The sequence below is a fragment of the Mercenaria mercenaria genome, chromosome 6 (genome assembly GCF_021730395.1).
Source record: "Mercenaria mercenaria strain notata chromosome 6, MADL_Memer_1, whole genome shotgun sequence".
In the NCBI taxonomy this organism is placed as follows: Eukaryota; Metazoa; Mollusca; class Bivalvia; order Venerida; family Veneridae; genus Mercenaria; species Mercenaria mercenaria.
Window position 1 is genome coordinate 9,349,898 of NC_069366.1, and position 20,550 is coordinate 9,370,447.

Below are 20,550 nucleotides of genomic sequence, written 5' to 3' on the forward strand. Positions count from 1 at the left end.
AAGTGCGCTGAGTTTCTTTCAAATTTTAAGAATTTATGGCTGGTTCTATGAAATGCTATTCAAAATAGCAACTGTAATTATACAGTCATATTTTACAATTCATCGTTATTGTTCAATACAAAGGTTTTTACGTATATCGTAATTTGAAGATTACATTTAATGAATGCTAGTCACAAAACTAAATATATTTAACTGCTTTGAACGACCCAGTGCCACATTTCATTGATCAAAAGTGGAACATTGAATGCCCTCCCAAACTGAGTGCGCCGGTTTTAGGAATTTATGGCTGAAATGTTATTCAAAACAGCAACTGTAACTACACAATTAAATTTTTACAATGCCACTTTATTGTTCTGTATAAAGCCTTTAAGAATGTACAGTCGCAAATTGTGTACAATTGCTTTGAAGGACACAGTCCTAGATTTTCAGTAGCTTTATAATGACATTGTATTTACACTTGTTAACCCTTACCCTGCTAAATTTCTATAATGAACATGTCCATCTTCCAATTTGGACAGTGCCATTAACTTTTAAAAGGGGTGCTCACCAAAAAATATACTGACTGGATGGCGAACAGTGCAGGTCTTGATCAGACTGCAAAGGCAGAATCAGTCGTGTTCAGCATGATAAGGGTTAAAAGAAAATTGCTGCGCAGCGCGTAACCGTTAAAAAACAAAGAAACAAAAAAACAACCCCCCCACACACAACAGTTTTTGCTTTATTTAGATATGCGTTTCGCCGAAACAAAACCCTACTGCATTGTATGTATGGCTAAAATTGCATAGAGTTGTCAAAATAAAACGAACATTGCAACTGATCTATATCAAGTCACGAATAACTAAAATATCAAAATAAAAAAGTGGAAAACCACAGGCCGCCCAACACCGCATAAACGAAAATGTTGCAGGCTCGGTTTGATTGAGCCTGTTCATGAACGTCAGTGGAAGTGCAAGCTACCGTCCACGCTCTCTAGCCCCGGGTTGAGCAGAACTCAACATTTACACATGTTATAAGAACCAGAATGTAATTTAGAGACATCCGCAGATGTATTCATACGGCTGTGCACATGGAACCTACAATGATGCACAGAGTGCAATTCCATAAAAAGCGGCGTAGGGTCCCCAGACAAAATAATCTCTGTGCCCTAAACGAGAAAACAATGGGCAGAACTAAACAAACTGGAATTTAGAGAGGGGATCTGTGGTTATAGGATACTTGAATGACCCGTCATATCAAAACAATTTTAGCATATATTGGTAATTGCTGTTTAATAGCCTATTTATTGCAGTCTGTTGAAGACTGCTCGAACAAGACTATCCAAGGAATCTATGTTTCAAATTTCATTTCAATGTATTCAGCACTTCTGGAGTTATGCTCCGGACAAAGAAAAACTAAGTAGTTATGTTTCTTGTGCATTTCAAACTCTGTCATTGGTATCAAGTTTCATTGAAATGTATAAAATACTTTTGGAATTATGTTCCGGACAGGGAACATCTAATTGTATAAACGGTTCCCAGGTCGTCATTCTCATGAATGATCTTGAAAGTCAATGATTTTCTCAAGAATCTACTTATTTCCGATTGAAGCACAATATCTTCGCAGCCTTATGCACGTATTCAACTGTTTCCACTCTGTTTAGCACAAAAGATATTGGCCAGTTTCACCGTGTGGTCCTTTAGCGGCGATTTCCGCTTCTAGTGTTATATCTGTTATTTGCACGCTGGTGTTACTGAATATACATGGTGAATACGTAACAATGTAAGTTTAAAACATTCATTACATGACAGATACTTGATAATAATATGTTGCTAATTAATAGAGTGAACAAGTCAAAGAAACAAATACACCACAAGGTCAGTTTTAAAACACTGTCAGAAGGAAAATAATTATCTGAAACAATTATATACACTTGCTGAAGTCTTGCTAGTCAATAGTGAAAACTAAGTACCCAAGGTCCAAAGAACTAAGCGTAGCAAGTCTTTATGACATGTCATGGCATGACATACTTACATGACATCATGCCATTGCATGACATCCGAAATAACTTTCAAATTTTGACTTCTGCGCAGAGCAATAGACAATCAATAGCACACATTTATTACATGATTGCATATCTAAAACACTGGTCTGTAGATTTTGCTATCGACCGGCCAGTTTGTTTGGCTAAAGTAAAATACTGAAATAAAAAGCTTTGAAATGTATTTCTAATGTCATGTGATAAAACTTACTGATTCCCTTGTCGGTCAAAAGTCAAATCTATTAACTCTTTCTCATTATGGAGGCTGATTTCTGCCATGTCGTATTGGCTTGGCGAAAATACAACATTACGAAAACAACAAAATTCGACAAACACCTTATTTGTAGAGTTTTCATGTCTTTGTGTTTTCGAATTGGCGTGGCGAAAACTCGACGCATCCTACGAGAAAACTCGACGTTTAGAGGGCGCCGACACGACAAAAATGTCTGTCTAGTTTTCGTGTTGGAGGGTATGAAACTATGAAAGTCAATTTTGCGCACTTTATTTGTCGTGCTGTCGCGATTTTGCCCCATCGACACGAAAACACGGCAAATACCCGACCTATTTTGTCGAGTTCTTGCGTTTTTATCCTGCCAACATGAAAACACGACAAATGTTCCGTGATTTCATGTTTTGTCCCCGTCGACACAAATAAACGAAAACAAGACAAAGTTCAGTCATAAACACCTTTGTAATGCATATTTTGTGTATTTAAGTTGAATGTAACATTTCTGACGTCCTAAAAAGTAAATTATTTTTATTTGCAATAAAATATTTTGGGTAGGGGTAGGAAGCGGGAGGATTAACAAACAATATCTTATTCAAGACCTTGGCTAATTTTAGCCTGAACATTTTTGTGACGAAGTATCCGCCTCAGTGCAGCGAGCTTCAAAAATCAGCCAATGCCTAGCAAACTAGTACAAAAAAGTAGCTCTACCTCCTTCATCAAAACAATCTTTTTTGCATTATCATATGGTCATACTAACCTAGCAGACGCCTTTAACATATTGTGTATATAGGTTGAATTACAAAGGGAAATGGAGCATTTGATTTAGACACACAATTTTTGATTATTGATTACAAATTACAATATATCGTATTATGGAGAACAAAAAGATTAGTGTAGCGATATGAATACAACTAACGTGACAAGTAATCTTAATATCTATTTACTATCATGTGCGCAAAATATTCCCTTTTTTTGAATATTATAAATGACTTGGATTTGTTTTTGTATAAACAGGCCATGTTAAATTATTGTGTTTTGTCAGGAACTGCTCGTCATCTATGACTGATTTACTTATTAAAGAAGCGTATTAGAAAAATTGTGCTTATTAAAGAAATGTTATACAACACGATACTTTCAAAAAGGTAAGTGTCTGGTTAAAAGGTAATCAGTCTGATGGGGTTTCATTAATGATAGACAAAGAGGTGTGAAACAGTTTGAAAGGAAAAACCAATGCGGCTATTTCGATAACCAAGTGTAGAACCACGGTTTTGACCATGTTAAAATTGTTATGTTGAAAGAGTTTATTCACCAACCCTTATTTTGCAATAAAACCTTGCACTGTTAACCGATATCTGAATGAAAAACTATGCCATGCGAATGCACGACATGTGTAAATGATATGTTCTTAATTGTTTAATTCACGTTTATGTTTAATGATGAATAAATGAACCAAGGTCAATCCCGGTAGGTACCAAAGGTAATATGTCAGTACTAAAGATCATATATAAAAGGCGCAGTTAGACATTATTTATGTTATGCAGTGCAACCTGTCCGGAGCGAACTTGTACATAGGCTGTTGCTTTAGGGAGATCAATTTGATATGATAAGAAGGAAAATATCTGCTTTTAGGAGAAACTTGCTTTTTGGAGGGTTTTAAAAGAAGGTCAAATAAGTCAGAATCGTAAAAAGCTTTCGACCAGCAGCACTGACTAATATTTGTTTTAAAATTTCTTTAATATAACAGTACATATTAAAACCATTCTTTCACAATTTGGGTAAAAAATCAAATTATTTCAGTTACGCATAATAAGTTGCAAAATATATAACTTTAAATGAAGCGAAAACTGGTACAAAGTATTCGTGAAAACACACACGCACGACTTTGTTATACAGTGGTTTGCAAAATATAGCTTTATCACATTAACAATTAACCAAAAAAAAAAAAACAAAAAACAAAAAAACAACAAAAAAACAAAAAAAAAAAACAAAAAACAAAAAAACAAAAAAAAAAACGCAGTAGGTAGAGATGTAGGATCAAAACGAAACCGGTCCAAATCAAGGGCTAAAGCCTATGTCATAAAACATTTTCTTTTAATATATTTTCATTTTACATAGTACTCGTTTTGTTTTCAAATGATTTCAATTTGCGATTTTTTTTGATTTTTTATAGTTATATATTTTTATTTACAAGATTATGTGCTTGACTGAAAACCATCATGTCTCAAGCGATCATTCATTTTTTAAAAAAGAAATCCAAGAAAAAAATCCATTTTCAATACAAGACATATATGTTTTATATTTGATTACATGCTTCACATTTTATTTTGACCCCGTACAAATGGCAGATCTATAGAAAATCATACTACCCTACCCTAACTATCCTCACGTTTTTAAACAGTTACACAACTTTTGAAAGAACCCTTGTTATAGGTTTAACGTGAAATAACGCGAATAAAATCATATTGTGGGACAATTCAGTAAAGGGAGGACGTAGCTTAAAGAAAAAGAAAAGTAAGTAATTTTAATTTTAACAATATTTTATTCAACATAATTTCAATTGTTACAATATTAAATATATTAACATAGAGGATTGAGTAGGAAGCTAATAGCTTTTATAGAAACTCTTTCCTTTTTTTGTTTAAACTAAACAATAGTTTATTCAACTATTTAACATTTTCAACATAAGTAATTTTGACTTTAATTATTTGACTTTATGCTTTTATAGATATTGTGTACTGGTATAACTTGATTTAGAATTTATCTCACAGTGATCAGTCACGAATTTTGTCAAAGCTTCTTTCAAAATGATATATACATATTATGAAAATCCAGAAGAATTCCAAAAAATCCTGCATGTTTAAGCTGCTTAAATTTGAATTTGCTTATCTCTGTCTATTCCATGTTTAAGATCATGCTAAACCACTGTCTTTTCCGAAGGACTATGTTAGAAGAAATAGAGCTGGAATACTTTTTCTCCATCTCGTTGATCAAAATTGCTTACTGGTTTAAATAAAACTATCCACGTGACAAACAAAATCAGTTATAATATTTTCATACCTTTTCTATAACTTTTAAGCAAAAAAAAAAAAAAAAAAAAAAAAAAAAAAAAAAAAAAAAAGAAAAGAAAAGAAAAAAAAATTCTTGATATACTCTCAAAGTATCATGTCTTCTGATCCACCCTCTGCACTCTCCCTATACACCCTCCCACATATTTATTATTATTTCTTTTTAGTTTCTTTTACTTGGTGTTTTTTAGTTTTATTAGTCTCAGATTTTTATACTGGTTTGGGTGGCTGCCACCAGTGTCAAAAAGTATACTTACCCTTTGAGATATTGGCCAGTTCTTAAGACCATCCTTACAACAACCTTGAAAATAGTTCCAGGCTTTCCACAGAGAGAGAGAGAGAGAGAGAGAGAGAGGGGGGGGGGGGGGGGGGGAGAGAGATAAATGTTTCTACAACGTGCAAATATGCAGTGCTACTAGGTATACCTTAAAATTCGGCGACTAAACTAACAAGTGTTTAAGTACAAACAAGCAAATTCACGTGAAGCAAACAAAACCTCCATGTGAGCTGAACTGATGTTATATAGTTGTTGTTCTTAGTCACTGGACTATACCATAGCACTATAAAAATATAGAAAAAAAAAATGAAGCACACAGCTCGCTCAACATGACAAAAAATATGATGAACCTGCAGCGATGATATTGATAACTGCCTTTCTGAAATTGAATTCTGCATTAAGTCACATTAACAAATTTGATCAATTTTAGAGAGATTTAGTAATATTAAAAATCAAAGCACTGAAAGTACTGGAGGATCGATTGTCTCTGAACAACACAGATTGTACACATTATACGTAAATATTAGGGGAACCTTTTAAAGTGTACACAAAATTTGACATTTAACCATATGTGTGAACTTTACTTTTGATATAAGAATGCATGTGCTTGCCTTTTACATTCAGTTATCATATTTAACCATCCTATGAAGTATCACAGCAGTATCTTGAATGGTAATCGAGAAGTAGATATTTTACAAAACTGAACTGAAAATCCACAGCTTGCACAACTATTAAGTAAAACGTACATTTTTTAAATTCAATTCAATATTTATTTATTGTCTGTAAACAATATAACATTACGAACATAAGCTATGTATAGCTTTCGACTTTAGTATATCTATTTGGGAGAAATTAGACTATATTTTTTACATTTCCTTTATAATTTGTTTTTCAGAGCAGGTATGTTTTGTCCAGTCTACAACTTCCTTATAGTAAAATACTCTCCACTGGGACTTGAACCCAGACCTCTTCCTACGTGGTGTAAGAAGCAACTTACATTGAAATATGGAGAGGCAAAATGTTGTAAAACTGGACAATACAATATTTAAGCATATTTATCTGTAATCAGAAGAATTCAGAACAATATATATATATAGTATAAATGTATGTATTGTTATGCCCACATGTACTTTCCTCCAACTGCTTCATTTCAAGAAATTGAGAATCATTAAGTTAATCCAGATGTAAATTCTCCAGCCAAATTCAAGTTAAAGAAATTACTTCTGTAATTATTATAAAATAGGATGAGAATATCATTTCTTCATAAATACTTTCAAGTCTTTGTTGTGCAGCATTTTCTAAACCTTTAGTTCTCTTGTCAAACTAGGAACAATTCAGTTACATTGGTAAAAAAAAATAAAATTGAGTTGAAAGAACATACAAATTGGACATTCTGTTTTTTGTTTGTTTTGGCAATCAGGAACAGAATTTATTTATTTATTTTGTTGGATTTAACGTCGCACCGACACATGATAGGTCATATGGCGACTTTCCAGCTTTTATGGTGGAGGAAGACCCCAGGTGCCCCTCCGTGCATTATTTCATCACGAACGGGTACCTGGGTAGAACCACCGACCTTCCGTAAGCCAGCCGGATGGCTTCCTCACATGAAGAATTCAAGGCCCCGAGTGAGGCTCGAACCCACATCGATGAGGGGCAAGTGATTTGATATCAGGAACAGAAGGAAAAGCACTTAACTATAGTGCATCAAGTCAGAATATTTTCTACAATAATAATGCAAAGTAGTTTGAAACAATTTAGATAAACTAAAAGTTTTAAAAATGTTATTTTTTAACTTTTGAAATGTGTTTCTAAAGTAACTACCAGGAGTAATAACCATTAATCAGACATCAGTTGAGTTGTGACTTAATTACTAATATTCTAGTTGTGACTTAATTACTAATATTCTAAAAAGCAAATCTGAATTTCAATGAACTTATGGAAATTTATTTGGCTAGATGGAATCCTTAAAAGCTACCAGTGACAGAATACACTGTCACATCTTATCTTTGCTCTTCATTATGTATGAAAGAATGCATTGAAAGAAAGAAAAACATGACATTCATCCCTACCATTTACTCAGCCATGCTTTATACAATGTAACATACAGTGAAATTCAAATAAGTTTTAATTCATACATCATTTCATCATCTGATTCAGAGACGTACCTGGGCATACACCTATACGCCTGTGCATACAATTCAATTTCGGCATCGTGAAAATTTAAAGGCTCAATGTGCTAAAAATGCAATAAAATGAAAAGCTAAAGGAGGTTAGGTGGTTATTTAAAGTTCTTCATTTGAACAATATCATCTAAATGTGATTATCTAATTCGTTTTCGAATTATTGGACATGCTTTGTATTTTTAATAATCGTAAATACAAAAAAAAAAAATAAAAATAAAACGTAAGTGTAGATTTCCTGGAAGCATAGCAAACACAGCAAGAGACACAGATCGCCAAAAAGGCATGCCATATATATAAACACGCACGCACGCACGCACGCACAAGTACACAAACTGACAGCGAGACCAAAACGAACGGATAAAGGAACCCACTATGCACTGTCAATGAAGAGCCAGTGGCAACAATCGAATGATACATTTATTTATATCTTTCTTCTTTCTAAGTCATATACTGCTTAAAAAGAAGCAATTTTACAGATGAAAGCTGGTCTTACTGACAGTGTTTTTCCTGATTATCATATTTGCAGTTTGCAGCTCTCATTATAACCATTTTTTATCAGTGAAATCAATATTATTGTAACCAATAGCTCAAATGTAAACGAACTGGTATACACATGTGTATATTCATACTGGGCATCCTATAGGAAAATGTCACATAGATATGTCTCACAAGAACCAAAAATGCTCAAGTGGCAAACTTAAGTAGAAACATTCGAAAACATGTAAGTGAAGCAAGTGTATTAATGCAGTGGGAAAGATGTAGGTAAACCCTGAAACGCTTAGGAAGTTAAGTATAAGATGATCATTTAAAGTAAATTTACAACATTTTACAAGTTCGTTATTATGTCTCAAAATAACTATCCAGCTTTTAACAGAGAACGACCCTGGATGAACTTGTACCTGGATAAAGCCATGTATTGTTCACAAAGCCAGCTTGATGACTTACTCTTTTAAAAAATAGAAACCTCGTTCGGTGTTTTGAACATACAAAGATACGAGTGGATACAAGCTACATGCATGTACCATTTGATACGAATTTTATATTTGAAAATAGGAACAATTACTACATACAGGTTTTGTAAACATCCGATACCGATTTATGTTAATATGGGGACTTTCTAGCTTTCCAGCTTTGATGGTAGAGGAAGACTCCAGTTGCCCCTCCATGCATTATTTCATCACGGGCGGCCACCTAGGTAGAAGCACCAACCTTCTGTAAGCCAGCCGGATGGCTTCCTCTTTTGATGTGCACAATAGAATATCTTTTGTGACAGAGTATCGCAACTTTGTGTTTGTGGCAAAATGATTCTTCTGAAGTGGTGCTTTAAATCTAAAACATCCAATAAGTATACGTGTATTAAATGTAAATCATTAGCTAAACTTCTTGTTCTATTACTAAATATTTATACTGTTTTAGCTAGACATGCGTTTTGTCTTATTTAAACGTATTGCATAGTACTGTTAATCGAATGTTTACAAAACCTATATGTAGTAATTGTTCGTATTTTCAAATATAAAATTCGGATCAAATGGTACATGTATGTAGCTTGTATCCACTCGTATCTTTTTATGTTCAAAACACCGAACGAGGTGTCTATTTTTTAATAAGAGTAAGCCATCAAGCTGGCTTTGTGAACAATACATGGCTTTATCCAAGTACAAGTTCATTTTATCCAGGTACAAGTTCATCCAACGAACTTGTAAAATATTGTAAATTTACTTTAAATGATCATTTTATACTTAACTTCCTAAGCATTTCAGGGTTTCCCTACATCTTTCCCACTGCATTAATACACTTGCTTCACTTATATGTTTTCGAATGTTTCTACTTAAGTTTGCCACTTGAGCATTTTTGGTTCTTGTGAGACATATCTATGTGAAATTTTATCTATAGAAAACTTTAACCCAGGGATGCCCAGTATGAATATACACGTGTATACCAGTTCGTTTACATTTGAGCTATTGCTTACAATAATATTGATTTCACTGATAAACAAGAGCTGTCCATAAGACAGCCAAGCTCGACTATTCGAAATATTGTCACAGAAGCTGGAAATTATTACCCAAAATGTTAAATATCAAAAGAGTTTTAAGTTCAAAAGGGGACATATCAGAGTTATGGGACTTGATGCTATCAACTAGTTTTATAACCCCGAAGAAACATGTTAAGTTTCAATTCAATATCTGCATTAGTTTTGGGGATAGTAACTTGCATGTAAAACTTTAACCAGAATTTTCTAAGTCCAAAAGGGGGCATAATTTGCTCAAAATACATGTTAAGAGTTATGGAACTTGACCCAGTGAGGTAGGTAATTGATCTAGAAAAAGAATAAATAAGTTCCAAATCTATATGCCTTTTAGTAATAGCTGTATGTACTTGCACGCAAAACTTTAACCAGAATTTTCTAAGTCCAAAAGGGGGCATAATTTGGCCAAAATACATGCCAGAGTTATGGGACTTGACCCAGTGAGGTAGGTAATTGATCTAGAAAAAGAAAAAATAAGTTTCAAATCTATATGCCTTTTAGTAATAGCTGTATGTACTTGCACGCAAAACTTTAACCAGAATTTTCTAAGTCCAAAAGGGGGCATAATTTGGCCAAAATACATGCCAGAGTTATGGGACTTGACCCAGTGAGGTAGGTAATTGATCTAGAAAAAGAAAAAATAAGTTTCAAATCTATATGCCTTTTAGTAATAGCTGTATGTACTTGCACGCAAAACTTTAACCAGAATTTTCTAAGTCCAAAAGGGGGCATAATTTGGCCAAAATGAAGGTCAGAGTTATGGGACTTGGTGCTATCAACTAGTTTTATAACCCCGAAGACACATGTGAAGTTTCAATTCAATATCTGCATTAGTTTTGGAGATAGTAACTTGCATGTAAAACTTTAACCAGAATTTTCTAAGTCCAAAAGGGGGCATAATTTGCTCAAAATACATGTTAGAGTTATGGAACTTGACCCAGTGAGGTTGGTAATTGACCTAGAAAAAGAATAAATAAGTTTCAAAGCTATATGCCTTTAAATGATAGCTGTATGTACTTGCATGCAAAAACTTAACCAAGGTGTGACGCCGACGCCGACGCCGACGCCGACGCCGACGCCAGGGTGAGTAGAATAGCTAGACTATTCTTCGAATAGTCGAGCTAAAAATGGTTATAATGAGATCTGCAAACTGCAAATATGATAATCAGGAAAAACACTGTCAGTAAGACCAGCTTTCATCTGTAAAATTGCTTCTTTTTAAGCAGTATATGACTTTGAAAGAAGACATATATAAATAGATGTATCATTCGATTGTGTTGCCACAGGCTCTTCATTGACAGTGCATAGTGGGTTCCTTTATCCGTTCGTTTTGGTCTCGCTGTCAGTTTGTGTACTTGTGCGTGCGTGCGTGCGTGCGTGCGTGTTTTTATTTATGACATGCCTTTTTGGCCATCTGTGTCTCTTGCTGTGTTTGCTATGCTTCTAGGAAATCTACACTTACGTTTTATGTGTTTTTTTTGTATTTACGATTATTAAAAAATACAAAGCATGTCCAATAATTCAAAAACGAATTAGATAATCACATTTAGATGATATTGTTCAAATGAAGAACTTTAAATAACCACCTAACCTCCTTTAGCTTTTCATTTTATTGCATTTTTAGCATTTTGAGCCTTTAAATTTTCACGATGCCGAATTTGAATTGTATGCACAGGCGTATAGGCGTATGCCCAGGTACGTCCCTGCACGTTAACGTACGGTGACCAAGAAAGAGCACTTCTATATTTTATCTACTGTTTTATATTAAGGGCATATTAGAATCGAAATAATTTATAGCAAAAGAGTGTTTTAACACTATTTATATACTTAGCTGAAGTACGTCATACAAAGAATTTCACTCGGGCTGCGCCCTCGTGTAATTATTACGCCCAACGTATAACCGCCCAGCGTGCATAAATAGTGTTTATGCACTCTTTTGTTATAATTTATTTCTTAATTAACATTAAAAAAGCACCATTATTAATATAAACAAACGATCCGAAAGTAATCTTACTTCAAAGCGTTTGTCAACTTGATCAGTCGTGATTAACAGACGCTTACAATGAGATCTCATTCAGTTGTCACGGGATGTTGGCGAGATTTGCTCTATATGCCTTTCATGTCGCCAATCTATTTATTTTTATAGCTCTTTGAGATAAAGAAGCTAATTATGTGTCTTTTATATTTTTGCTTAATCTGTAATTTACACAACATGTTCATTTAAAGTTTACTGGACCCAATACTATTCGAAAATCTGAAAGAAATATATAATGTTTCATATTCAATATCCTAATATTATCACAGTAAGAGAAAAAATAATTACTGGTACTGATGATAAACCCGAACAGAAAATGAGGTTTTTTACCTGTAACTTTTTTACTTCTGCAAATTGAAATCAATGGACGGTATCAAAATAAAACTTAACCTTTGCTGAAAACTTTACATAATTCAAATTTATATTTAGTAAGCAAACTACACGAAGTGAGGGCCTGAAAGGCGTATGTAAAAAGGGGACTTTATGAACGTTGACTGATGATAAATTCGAACCCTTTGTCATTTACAAAATTTTCTTGGTATTGTTATATTGAAACTTTCCCCAAAAAGCTGCAACAGTCATTCCTGATCAAGTAATGAAAAGTTAACAAATGTCAGGCCTTCATGTTTCGACAGTGAGCATGCGCAAAAAACACCCTCTTCCCCAGTAATTTTGGATATTTTTTTTTTTATACAAATTTATGTAAGTCATTTATTTATACAGAATATTTACCAATTTTGTTTTTGTTTATACCAGTTGGTGTTGTAAGTGGAAACTATTAGATGGTGTGTTCAATTTTATAAATAACCGATTGCAATCGAATATTTCCAAGGTGTTCGACTTTATCATCTGTCCGGGTTTATCATCAGTACCAGTAAAAGAAAAGAGTTAAATTGTCATCGGTACGAAAATATTAAAATTTGCAGTGACTTGGGGTCCAAAAACAGAACCTCTACACAACATGTACAGGACATGAACAATGTGAATGGTATAATTTACAGAGAGGAGACATATTTTATCTTTAAAATCAGGAGATGATTTCAAAAGTTTGTTCTCGTACGTTTACATGGTAAGTGACAGAAAACACAAGTATTTGTAATTCTTTGATCTCCGATGAAAATACAATCGCAAATTCGACAAATAATAAAATAGCAATTTGTACACCATAATTGGAAGCTTTTCTTTATCTGATATGTCTCGGCACCGATGAATGAAAATAATTAACGTTTTCTGGAGTATAAGGCATAGCTTGTGCTCATGACTTGTTGATTTTGTTTTACTACTTGATTGAGTAAATATATAACCATGACTACCAGAAATCGCTGTTAAAGTTTCATATCTATGCCTTGAACCTAGGTCTGAGCTAAATTTATAATTATAAATAAACATTTACAAAAATCGCAACAACTGTCATGGTATAAGACTTGAAAATTAAATGGGAAGAAAATGTGAAGGCGGCCTGGTAGCTTGGTTGGCAGAGCATCGGAACGGTATTCAGAGGCCCCGGGTTCGAGTATCCATCTGGCTGCACATCTTTCTCACCCCTGTGACATTTGGCGCCAAACGTGGTGCCATGAACAAATAAACCCCGAGATCTATTCACCTTATTGTCTTTCCCATTGGAAATTCGAGGATGAATTCAGAGTGGGGGAGTATGTCACAGTATTTGACTTGAATATTAAAACGGGGAGAATATGTGTAGGCAGCCGGGTAGCATGGTCGTTAAAGCATCAGAACGGTATTCCAAAGCCCCCAGGTTCGAGTCCCGGTATGGCTGCACATTTTTCTCACCCTGTGACATAACAACTTATCATAACATTTACCACCAATTACTTTATACACTTGCAATACAGTACATAATATGTACATGTTACTTATCGTATACCGCGTACCAATAATTGAGGACGAACTGACTGGGGCGAAATTACGCCTGGAGTTTGCATAAACAGATAAATACTTTCATTAGACTATAGTATTACAGACTTAATCAGCAAGTCTGTTGTACAATAAAGTTATGATTTGCCTGGGCAATATCCAGGAATAGCCCCTGGGGGACGTTAGCCTACCGTCCCTATTTTCACAATGAGACAAAATATCAAAATGCGTGACATCACACATCTGGATCATCCAGACGCTTGATTATTTTAAAGTCTAAAAATAGTACAGTTATTTCCAACTCACCTTTCAAATTTTAAGTGTGCTCCGAATGTCATTATATTATAATATCGTTGGAAGTTATCGTAAAGTTTTAGTTTTCTGTGTGGTTGTCCCTTTTTTAAGTTACAATAGTCCACTGATATAATGTTATTTCACAAGTATAGAACACAAATCGTCCATATATATATAATCCAGGAATACGTCCCGGGACGTATTCCTGGATTATATATATATAGCGACGAATGCTGCAACCTGTTTTATAAGTATGATTTATTTCCATTGCTACTCAAGGGGAAGATTTCCCGGGAAGAGGGTTTTCTTCGGGGCTTCCATGTTACAGAAAAAATGGGGCTTGGCATTGGTTTGGGGGTAACTGTTTCAATTATTCATTTTACGGAATGAATGTGAATAAATAAAGCATGTAAAGAAAACGTCCCGGGACGCTTTTTTTAATGGCAGTCTACATTGAAAGAAAGCGTCCCGGGACGTTTTCTTTTCATGCATTATTTATTCACGTTCATTCCGTAAAATGAATCATTTAAGACAGTAACTGTCTTAATTAATCATTTTACGGAATGAATCTTAATAAACAAATGTCCCGGGACGTTTTCTTCAATAGCAGTCTACATTGAAAGAAAGCGTCCCGGGATGTATTCTTTACATGCATTATTTTTTTTTGGATTTAACGTCGCACTGACACATGATAGGTGATATGGCGACTTTCCAGCTTTAATGGTGGAGGAAGACCCCAGGTGCCCCTCCGTGCATTATTTTATCACGAGTGGGCACCTGGGTAGAACCACCGACCTTCCATAAGCTGGATGGCTTCTTCACATGAAAAAATCAACGCCCCGAGTGAGGCTCGAACCCACATCGATGACGGGCAAGTGATTTTAACCTGTTTATAAGTATTATTTGTTTCCATTGCTACTCAAGGGGAAGATTTCCCCGGGAAGAGAGTTTTCTTCGGGGGCCTCCATGCTACAGAAAAAAATGGGGCTTGGCATTCTTTTGGGGGTAACTGTCTTAATTAATCATTTTACGGAATGAATGTCAATAAATAAAGCATGTAAATAAAACGTCCCGGGACGCTTTCTTCAATGGCAGTCTACATTGAAAAAAGGCGTCCCGGGACGTATTCTTTACATGCATTATTTATTCAGATTCATTCCGTAAAATGAATCATTTAAGACAGTTACCCCCAAAACAATGCCAAGCCCCATTTTTTTCTGTAGCATGGAGGCCCCCGAAGAAATCCCTCTTCCCGGGGAAATCTTCCCATTGAGTAGCAACTGACATAATGTTCTTACATAAGTGTATAAAAAATTGTCACTATATATACAATCCAGGAATACGTTCGGGACGTATACCTGGATAATATATATAGCGACGAATTTTGTAAAGGCCTGTATGCTTGGAACATTTCCATTAGACAATATGATTATTTTGATAAAACTGTATACATTTATATACATGCATATACAAATTAGTTAACCAATAAAAATGCCTCGTATGTACACGTGTATTGCATTTATTTCTTTATCGGACTATTTGCGGAATGATACAGTGATACTATATTTAAAAGCAAGCGTCCAGGTGATCCAGATCAGTGACATATATACAGTATACAGCGATCTTCTTCTTCTTCTTTGTCTTTTCCGCCTAAAGAGGCGAACCGCATGTAATGCGTCAAATCCTCCACCAAGTGAATAGTAGTATACAACTAAGCACATTATTTAACCTGCTATTCTGAGTTCGTGAGATGCATAAATTGTAAGTCTATCGAATGTTCTAAGAATTTGGGTGTAGTCTCGTGCCGAATTGGTGAAGTTTATGCAAGCTTATTCTTCAAATTCAAATGTCTATATCTTTCAGTATGAAGTCTGAACATTACTTTTTTACAACTTGATTCAAGATCACAGAGTTTCTGTATAGCCTTCTTATCATATTTGTCAACATTCAACACTCTCGAACAGTCAATTATCAAAGAAACGTTTTGAAAATCCTCCAGGTGTTTCCAGTTGAGTTCACTGATTGCAGACAGTTCGTATAAGATATCATTCAATGCAGGTATCCTCGCATAAGAAAGAGTTTCACAGTATAACAAGAAATGTTCCATTGTCTCGTTTCCAGAACGACAAAGATTACATAGAGGATCAACTACATTTTGGTTGAATGCTGCCCTATTACTTTGCAGAATGTATGTTCCAGTCATGAATTTGAGTTCAATACAGATCTGTTTGCATCATTTGTGGACTTAGTTTCAATTTGTAAAAGAGGGTGGGGTTTCCCTGGTTGAAGGGTAGAACAGTTGAGGTACTTTAATGACTTTAAGCCATTAGATTGTGTAAGAATTAAAGACTTCCAGTGTTCGTCTACAACGTGGTGAACAGTCTTCTTCCAATGGTGTTTAATTTTTGGATTGTCTAGAAGTTCTTCCGGATCTCCTAGATCATACAAACAAAAAAGCTTGGACAATTCTATAAACCAGCTATTACTATCTGGAGGTTTGACAAGTAGTTGTCTTCCAGCCAGTCGTTTTTCGACTGAATTTTCGTCCTGCAAACATATATTGTTGTACAGTGTTAAGGCTCTTTTATGGATCTAAGCTTCTATGGGCAAAAACCGGTCAAAATGTAGACTGCTGCGTTTGTTGTATTCGATGATAAGGCAAAAAGCTGTTTAAAGATTTTCTTCTGGAACAGTTCCAACCTATCAAGTAATCTAGTCCTTGGGATGATGTTTTCCAGACCGTATAAAAGAATAGGTGTAACATACATTCGGAACAAGTGTAAAATAGACTGAGTATCAAGTCCTGCTGAGGCGTGCAATCCCACCGGCAAGAAACTGTATACTGTGCGTCTAGCTTTCTGTATGTTTCTGTCAACATTCTCTTCCGCAGTGACTGATGGCATTGGCCCTCTTGAGACCTAGATGGGTACTTGAATTAACATTGGCTATTTCATTGTCGTATATTTTATATATTTCATTACGAGTTTGATTGGACTTTTTTGGAAAGATTTTAAATGCTTCCGTTTTCTTTGGTTGAAGAATGTATCTTTCAAGGTTGGAGTAATCTTCGGCCATTGACAGTAAAAGTCGGGAGTCATCAGACTTTTTGGAGTTGATTGTAATGTCATCAGCTCAAGCTGTAGCGTTACATTTTATATTACCAATTCTGCATCCATATGGAGCATCTGCAAGCCTATGGAGTAGGGGATTGACATATAACTTATACAGATCCGTACTTATAACCCCACCTTGACGAACCCCCTGATAAACTGGAAATGGTTCAGACAACTGGGAGTCCCACTTGACAACACTCTCGGTCTGTTGATGAATACTGTAAAGAAGCGCCCAATGTTTGTCCATAATTCCGGACTGGTAAACTCGAAGAAAATATGAATGGATGACAACGTCAAAGGCTTGCTTGGCATCAAGAAAAATGATCTCCAAATCCTCACATTGGTCTTTGCTTTCCCTAATCAGCTCTTCAAGAATTAAAGATGCGTGGAGGGGTGAAGTATTTGCAGTAAAACCGCGTTGGTAAGGGTGTTGATTTTCTTGGAATGTTGCAGATACTCTGTTTTTTACAATGGTTTCTATAATTTTTTCAAGCACCGGCAGAACTGTAATGCCTCTATAGTTTAAGGTTGAACGGGAATCACCTTTATTTTTAAAGATTGGTGTCAATAGACCGGCCTTAAGAGACTTTGGAACTTCTCCGGTCTCAGGTTGACTAGGGAGAGTATTGCTCTATGAAGACCTGCACCACCGTTGAGTAGACTTTCAATGGTTAACCCATAAATATCCACTGCTTTACCTTTGTTAATAGTCGCCATTGCCTTCTTTAATTCTGTCATAGAGGCTTCCTGAATGTTTCGAGATAAGGCCATGGCCTTTATGTGATCGACCTCCATCTCAACCATGTTATCATAGTCATCATCAAAGTTGGGGTTTTAAGCTTCCTGTGCCAATGTAGAAAAGTGTTCCTTAAAACCATCCAAGATGCCTTGAATTTCTTTATATTGACAATTACCCACATGAAGGTCCTCAATAAATGACTTTGATTTTTTCCTGTGTCTGTTGACAAGTTAGAAAAACAGTTTCGGATCTCTCGTTCTGTTTTCCATAATACTGAGTCTAAAGGTTGAGGTTCGCCGAGCGTGTTCTTGTCTACATTCCCTCCGAAAACGACGCTTAGCGTCCTTAACTTCAAGTACCATTTGGTACTTAGGGTCTTTTGGTTTACCAGCTTGAGCCCAACAAGAGATCTTTTCACGCAGTAACTTTAAAGAAGCAGCATTACCACTATTCCACACTTTAAGCTTTGGTTTTGAATTTAACATTTTCTTATTAGTGCCAACTTGCTCTATTGCATTATTTACAATTATCATCAATTCACGGGCGTAAGTGTCAGTACTCTTGCCTATAGGATTTGGTAATTCAGTTAACTGGTTATCTATGTGTTGTATACAGCTTTCTTTATCAAACTTATTCCAATTAACCTTCGGTTTGTTGTGACATTCATTCTGTCTTGAACAAGGAATAGATGTATCCACAGTTGGAAGTTGAATTCTAAAAGAGGTACGGACAGGGTGGTGATCCGATGTAGAGAAGAGAGATCAGTACATATGATTTTCCTCTCAAAGAAACACCGTCAACGCGGCGTTATACACAAAATAATCTATTTCAGTGCTTTCCATTCCTAACGAGTTTAAGAATGTGCTACCAACTGTATCGTAGGTTAAATTGTTGTCAAAAATAAAATCCCCAAGATACGACAGTCTTTTTGGCGTAGAGATTTTATTACCAATATCACCGTTCAGGTCGCCCCCTATTAGGATAATATGGGTATGTTGATATTTCTGTACCAGTTCGTTCAACAAATCTATACAGTCACAGTAAGAGTCTTCAGCGTCCGAGTTGCCTCTAGACGGCATGTAGATTGAAATCAAGACGAGCTTCTTTTCTAGCGAAACTAATTCTATGCATTGGATTCTTTCGTTTCCGTCTGAGAGAGTTTTTATGCACCTATCTAGATTATTCAGATCTGCACCTTTTCCAACATAGCATATCTCAGCTGAGATCTCACCAAGGCGATCCACTTCACATTGAAAAACCCAAGTTTCTTGTAACATTATTATTTGGTTTTTTATTAAAAGTTCATTAATTGCATGTACACTTGTTTTAACATTTTTGCAGTTGTAAGACGCTACATTTATTTTTCTATTTTGTGGTTGGCTTGCATGAAGTTCTTTGTCTGCTATCTGGCGTCTTTGGGGTCCAGACCTTTGTCTAAAAAAGGATGAGACTTCGTGGGATCTGTGGTTGTTTGGTTTCTACCAGTTTGGTTAGTTGCTGAATCGCTAACAATGTGTTGGTAAATTTGGTTGCCAACACTAACTGGGATAGCTGTATACTGGTGTGCGTACTGAAGATACTGTCCTTGAAATAGTGTACTATACTCTAAGTTGAAATTGTTATGATTTTGAATAGCACTACTTGGTTGTGTTACAAATTGTGTTACAATGTTCTGATTACATTGACTTGGTGTTAGTGCATGAAGCAATCCACTATTTGGGTTATTTATAGGATAGACGGACGTCTGGATAGTTGGCGTAGAGCTAGTTTTTGTTAACATTGATACAAGTGAAGACTCGTTGGATGAAGGTGTGAAACTAACTTGTGATATTACTGGAACAGGCGGGGGTTCAATTCGTATCAGAGTGGCGTCGTGTTGTGACACTCGAGGTACAGATGAAGGCACAGTTTGAGACGGCGTGACGTTCTGTTGCGGTATCAAAGAAGCATAAGTTGGGACATTCTGTGGAGGTGTGACACCTAGTTGTGGTTTCAATCGAACAGTTATTGACCGACGCTGCGACGGTGTGACCCCATATTGTGGTAGCATTGGTGCAAATGATGGCACATTCTGTAAATGCATGGCATCAAGTTGAGATATCATTGATACTGGCGGTGGGACATTCTGTGATAATGTGCCACCAGGTTGTGGTGTCAACCGTTTAGGTGTTGGCACATTCTGCGATGGTGTGACACCAGGTTGTGAAGCCCAAGGTACAGATGGTGTAACAGTCTGGGATAGCATGACACCCTGTTGCGATATCGTTTGAGCATGGGATGAGACATCCTGTGGAAGTGTGACACTTAATTGTGATGTCAAGGGAACAGTTGTTGACACATGCTGCGCCGGTGTGACCCCGTGTTGCGGTATCATTGGAACTGGTGATGGCACATTCTGTAATTGCATAGCACCAGGTTGAGGAATCACTGGAAATAGCGGTGGGACATTCTGTGATAGTGTGACATCATGCTGTAGTGGCCGTGGTATAGGTGTTGACACATTCTGCGAAGAAGTGGCACCAAATTGAGGTGTCAAAGATATAGGCGGTGGCATATTCTGTGAGAAGGTGGTACGAGGTTGTGATATCTCGGGTATAGCTGGTGTCACGTTTTGCGATGGCATAACATCAGGCTGAGGTGTCGATGGTATAACCGATGCAACATTATATGGCGGGAAAATACCTGATCGTGGCA